This window comes from Frankliniella occidentalis, unplaced genomic scaffold (genome assembly GCF_000697945.3).
Source record: "Frankliniella occidentalis isolate FOCC.00 unplaced genomic scaffold, Focc_3.1 Scaffold29, whole genome shotgun sequence".
Lineage (NCBI taxonomy): Eukaryota > Metazoa > Arthropoda > Insecta > Thysanoptera > Thripidae > Frankliniella > Frankliniella occidentalis.
The window spans coordinates 1,439,674-1,446,154 of NW_026267159.1; positions in this window are offsets into that span (position 1 = coordinate 1,439,674).

Genomic DNA, 6,481 nt, shown 5'->3' on the forward strand with positions numbered 1-6,481 from the left:
CCCCCCCTTTTCTCCCTCCCTGTCCATCCACAGAACCGAAAAGTATGTGATCTTGGCCAGATAAAGAAGTTGGCGACTGCTACCATCCTTCCCTTCCCCCTACTCGCAGCGAATAGGAAAAGCAGCAGAAGAAGAGGGAGAAGAAGTTATTCGCGGTTGTTCGGCGCCCGCTCTGTCGCCAGACAAAAGCGCGCCTCGCGCATAACCTGGGGCATAACGAACCGTGACAAACGTGTAGATAATAACATGTGGTAGGCATGGGGAAGGGAGATAGTGGTCTGTGCAGGAGCAAAACCAGCGTAATGGAGTGAAAGGTGGAGGGAGGGAGGGAGGGAGAGAGAGAGAGAGAGAGAGAGAGACGGGGGAGGTGAAAAGGAGAAGAAAGAGATGTGCGGTTGTGAAAATGCTGGAAAGATAAGCAGCGCACGAGAGAGCGGGAACAGAACAGTGGCGCGCAGGCCTTCTTTTCGCTGGAAAAAGAAATGAGTCCCAGGTAGGGAAAAAGTAAAAACAATAGTAACAATACAAAGCACGACATGTCTGCTTCCCCGAAACCAGGTAAATAATCCGGGAGCACTCGCCAACATAGTGTGATTGCGTTGGTCCTGCCATCGGAAAGAGGAGAGACCGAATAATAAAATGACAGTACGTGGGAGCCAAACGCAGTGGCCTCGGCCGGCTCAGCGCGCCACCGCTACACGACGTATGACAGATTGGCTCTGATGTAAATATGACGCTAATACATTCCGTGATAAATCTGGTTTGAGGCGGGACTGCTGCTCCTATTGCCGCGCTCCTGCCTTGCCTTTCGGCAGAAGTGGCGGCGAGCAGGCGACGTAGCTCAGAAGGTACACGGCGGCGAACGAGGACAGAAAGCCAATAAGGGTGTCCGCGGTGCTGTGGAAACAAACATGTCATGTGCGAAACATATTGCTTAAAGGAAATTTTCATTTTGATGAAAACAAACAACGAGTAATTGAATGAACTGAAAACACGCAAGATAACATTATTTTCACATGGATCACGCTGCCGAAAGTTGTATAGTCACTGTGAAAAAGTAGCTTTTTAAAGATACATTTTCTCTCAAGCGCGTCGTCAAATTACAATCCAGGATTGTAACCCGACAAAAGCATCGTATCGACTTATTGGAAATCATCGACGAGCAAGATTGGGGTGTCATAAATTTAAACCCCCTGTTTTGTGAAAATTAATTACAAAATGTGTCGTAAAATTTACTCCGATATTTTTCACAGTAGTGGTCCCCCCTCACTTTTTCCAAGTAGTTCAGTCTTCTTCCCCCCGGCGGGTCTGTTAGGGTCGGGCCGGGTCCAGCCCGTGGGTAATGGCTGGCCGATGCCTGACCCCGGCCACAGCCCCCCCCCCCCTTTCCCTCCCTCCCGGGCCCTGTTGTCACCGGCCCCTTTTGGTTACCAATTGAATTATCGTCGGTCTGCGCCGCGCCGCGGTGGCGGGGAGGGTGTATATGGCTGTTTCATCGGAATATAAACTTGGACGGCGGCCGGAGACAAACAGACCGGCAGGACGAAGCAGACGGTCCTCAGGGATGGCCCCGCCGCAGGCCGCCCCCGCCCGGGTCAAAGGTGGCGGAGAGGAGAGGCACTTCCAGAGCTGGGTATTTATTCTGCTCTCCATGACGATGGTAGCCCTCTAGAACCACCACTGCCATGAAGTCGAGGGGGCCACCACTCCCGTAATCCTGTGTACAGATTATGGAGGGTAATCCCTATGTAATCCGTGTAACACTTTTCACTATATTTCGTCTAAATATCCAATTTTAATAGTTTTAGCCTCAGAAATTCGATAAAATTTACTGGTAATCTCTCAAAATTTACGTGTAATCCCTGTAATCACGTAATCCTGTGACATCTTCAATCGATCGAAGTAGTGCCCCCTCGCATGAAGTGCAAACTGAATACAAATAAATACATACCTGAAGGTGCCTCTTCTGGCCGCCACCGCTTTGTTATAACTATATATAGTCCCTATGTACTTGGAAATTGGACTGGGAAATTGGAAAGGTACCAGGAAGTGGACACATCCTTGTTTCTCGGAAATCAGACGAACCGCAACTCGATTTCGGTCTGTTCGCATGTCGCCGCGGAAAGCCGGCACACGAACAACAATATTTCGCGTTCGTCACATTCGCTGAATGCTTCCTACTGTTCACAGATGCAACCTCCCCCTTCTTCCTCTCCCCACAACCCACCCCCCTCTCCCATATTTTCCGCACCCCTCCCGCCCCCACCGCCTCACTTCCGAGTCATTGAATATATCCAAAGAGACTTATGGGACGTATGGCCCAAATATCTGTCGCTTGAGCGAGCGGTCGCGGTCGCGCGCGATACGCAGAAATCAATGCCGAAATCATCGCGCCCGCTATGGTGGTGGTGGTGGGGGAGGGGGGGGTGACCACCACACGGCTCTTTCCAGCCGGCCAGTTATGAAACACGAAAAAACATCCCCGATGGTGCGGGGCGCGAGGCTATGGGCTATCGGCGGTGTGAATTACAATGAGCCGAGCGGCCGGGCCGGGCGGGGCGCGCGCACTTACTTGTACCATCCCCTATCAATGCCAAACCAATCAATATCAACGATCACCCATTTCCTCATTCATTCTTTTTTTCATTACCCCCTCCTCTCCGTTCTTTCTCACTCACTCCTCTTTCCTATGAGGGAGGGAGGGAGGAAGACTAGTTAAAAGGGAAGGGCGAGATGAAAACAGGCAAAGAGAGAGAGAGAGAGAGAGAGAGAGAGAGAGAGAGAGAGAGAGAAGAGGGGGGGGGGCGTGAGATGGACGTCCAGCAGTGAGTGCGAGAGTAGAGAGGGTAGAGAGAGAGAAAAGAGGGGGTGAGGGTGAGAAAAGAGTGAGAGGGACACAGAGGGAAGGGAGACAGAGGAATGAGGGGGCAGCAAATCGCGGGGCCACGCCATAATAATTCATTTAAACTCGTAAATGGATGTGGAAGACGGGAAATGGTATTTCCGACACTGGTCGTATGAATAATGGCCCGGCCAGAAAAAGAGAAGAGTCCGCGGGGCCGGGCGGAGCGGGGAGTGGTGCAGGTCCGCTCACACTTTGCGTGCCTTCACTGAGTGCGGAAAGCAGCCTCTACTCGGATGTGAGCAGGAAAAGAGTAAGAGAGAGAGAGAGAGTTAGAAGCAAGAGGAGTAAGCAGAGATGGATCAGGAGTGACCTCCAGCATCCGTCCCCGGTCACGCCGTCGCTCTACTTGTAGCTGTCGCCGCCCGCCACTCGGGGCCGAGGGTCGCCGAGCGGTTCAACTTCTTGCGCGCTCGCTTCCTTTTTCTTTTTCGTCTCTCTCTCTCTCTCTCTCTCTCTCTCTCTCTCTCTCTCTCTCTCTCTCTCTCTCTCCCCGCTCCGCTCGTGCCCTTCTTGCACCAGTGATGATTGCGCCGGCGGTATAATTAAGTTGACAAATAATCGCGCCACCCAATTAATTTTTGGTGCGCGCGGCCAGCAGCGCGGCGAGCAGCGCCACAGCTGCGCCGCCTCTGTTGCCCGCCAGGATTGAGCACGTATTCCCCCGGGGGCGGGGCAGGGCGTCGTGGGGGCCCTGCCTCTGACGCGGACCTCAGCGGCCAAGAGGAGACGGCCCTCGTCCTCGTGGTTTACGTCGACCACCCTTTGCGCAAACAGCCTGATACTACATTACGTGAGTCTTCAAAAACGCCCTCCCTCGCCCTTCCCGCCTCGCCGCCCACCGCCCCCGGTCCGACCCCTCTCCGTTAAAAATGTTGGAAGTGCTCGTGGAGTTTACATAGGACAGAGCCGTTGGTCCGCCCGCCCGGGGGAGGCGAGAGAGGAGCTGGCGGGCGAGGTGTCAGCCCCGGCCCGGGCCCGGGGCCGCGCGTGGCGTGGGTGCGACTGCGACAGGCAGATGCCGCCCCCTTCCCTCCTCCCTGCAGAGCCGTGCCTGCTGCTGCTGCTGCTGCTGGAATCTCAGGCGCGTGCTCGCCTCGGAAAATGGCCACTCCCGGGCGCCCGTGCCTGGGCATACTTCAACAGGAGGAGAGGTCAAGACAACGGGGGGTGTGAGGGGGTGCTGTGGGCACATGGTTTAGGGCCCGGCCGGGCGACAGCCTTGCGCCGAGCGCCACCCGTGCAGAGCGGGCAGAGCGTGGCGCAGCGCAGCGCCGGCGAGGAGGTGATGCTGCGTCGCCCATCAGCCGCCCGCCCAAAGGGGAAGGGGTTCTCCGTGAGACGCCGGCGCGGTGCACTCTCATCGCCGCGGCTTCTTTGCCTGGCAACACTTTGGCATTCATATTTGTCTGGCGAATTTCGACACTATTCGACACTTGCTAAATTTAACAGGCTTTGTTAGATTGCAAACATGTTGCCCCTTCTGAAGGTATGCCACACAAATAATTGTAATGGTGTGGAATTCGACTGTGAGAATGGAGTGCTGAATTTGTCAGTTCTGGAATGCCAAAGTTTTGACGTTTTGACATGCAGAAAGGCAGGCTACAACTGCGTTTAACGTATGGAGCATTTTGAGCAAGAGCGAAAACTGTTAGTTGTAAGGGCCAGTTGCCGACACTGCGCGCCGATATGGCATTCCAACTGTAGTTCTCGCACAGCACCTTCTCGAACCGCGACGCTATCGGCCTGGGCGGGCAACTCAGCCGCCCTGTCACGTAGACGCGCGCGGGAGGCTTTGGGGAAATAAGGTGGAGTAGCAGTGCTGCGGTTCAGCGACGCCAGAAGTCCGCGGCTGGCGCGGCGCAGGGTGGAGCGCGAGCTGCTTGTCTTTGTCCGTGTGCGTCTCCCCCGGCCGCCCCGGCCGCCCTGGCTGCCGTTATCGTAACGCGGAGGGGGAGGGCCTCTATAAAACGCGTTAGAGCGCCGTCACGCCGTTTATGGTGGCGGTGGTGTGTACAACGCACACGGTGGCCGCGGCGCGGCGGCGACGACCCCTGCGGGGCCGGCGGCCGGCGGCCAGCGGCCCTGCTGGCAGCCTGGCAGACAGACTAGGGGGTTGCGAGCGCGAACGCCTGTGCGCAGGAGGCGGTTCGCCCCCCCCCCTTCCCATCCGTCCGTATGGCCGGCCGTTAGGGCGCGCGATGGCTACGCCGCCGCGATGGTCCCAATACCGACTCGTGATTTTTCTCCGTCCCCTCCACTGCCGCGACCCCTTCTGATCCGGGGTCATAATCGCACCGTTTTCCCCGCCCCAACACTCGGCCAGGGACGACTTCCCCGGCGAGCCGAGCGGCGAGCACCTCGCAGATGAAAACATCGGCATGGGAGCTGCAGCGTCCTATCGGTGGTGGTGGTGCTGCTGATGTTGCTTTGACGATGCTACAGTATGTTGCTTGGGGTTGAAAATTTTCAACTGATTTGCAACTCCCATGCCGATGTTTTCATCTACGTGGTGCTTGGAATAAAGGAAAAACTTCCAAAGTCTGGAAAATTTTCCATTTTTCCGGAAATTTTCCGCATTCCTCCGAAATTTTTCTGAAATTTCCCGGAAACTTTCCAGAATCTCCAAAAGTATTCCGGTAAAGCTGAAATGCAGAAGAATGCAGGGAACAAGAAACCGGAAAGTCTACTATGTTAAAGCATAGCGATTTCCGTTTTCTTCTTTCCCGCATTCTTCTGCATTTCAGCTTTACCGGAATGCTTTATTGCTGCAGCTATGCTGCTGCTTCTGCTCTCGTGCTGGCGGGCTCGAGAGGACGCAGGGCACCAGCTGACTCGTTGGACCATGAAGATGCCGCGGAGTAGGTGGGTCAGGGAGACGTCAGGGACGACGGATGAGGCTTGTGGAACGTTTCGGTTCTGTTTCATTGCAGTGCAGGTCAAGGTGCACCCCACTAGGGAGGAGTACAGTGACACGGATTTTTGTTTTGACTTGAATTTTGCTCATTTTCGCTAAGGGGACGGAGGTCAATATGTCAGAGTGGTTCAGCAGGGGTCTGATACCCGCCCGCCCACCGCTACCGATAACTTCCTCTCTTTCCCCTAAGTTTCACTGGCTGCCGCGGCGGTGGCTCTTCCCTTTTGTATTGTGCCCGCGCCTCGCACTCGAGGCAGGCGGTCTCCGAGAAGACCAAGAGACCGCCGTCTCTAAACGCGGCGGGTCGACGCGGCGACGATGCGGTCGTCGTGGCGGTGGGGACCTGGTGGGGACCATGCGGGCAGATAAGCCTCGAGCTCGCCTCAAGTTAAGAGGGAGAGGGGCGGGGGGTGAGAGGGGGACTCAGCCGTGTTTCGTCTCGCCAGTGTTTTGTTTTTGTGAGTGCACCGCACGCTTCTTGGCCGCTTCGCTCACGGGGGGTATGTGCCGGGCTGGGCTGGGGCTGCTGGGCGGTGCTGCTGCTGCTCTCCGGCCTCATGGGCTTCATGACGTGGAACCGAGCGGAGAATGCCGTGTGCCATGGCTGCCCCCCAAGCGCGTGTCGTCTTAATTTCGTCCTCCCCCCACCCCACCCTCCCCTC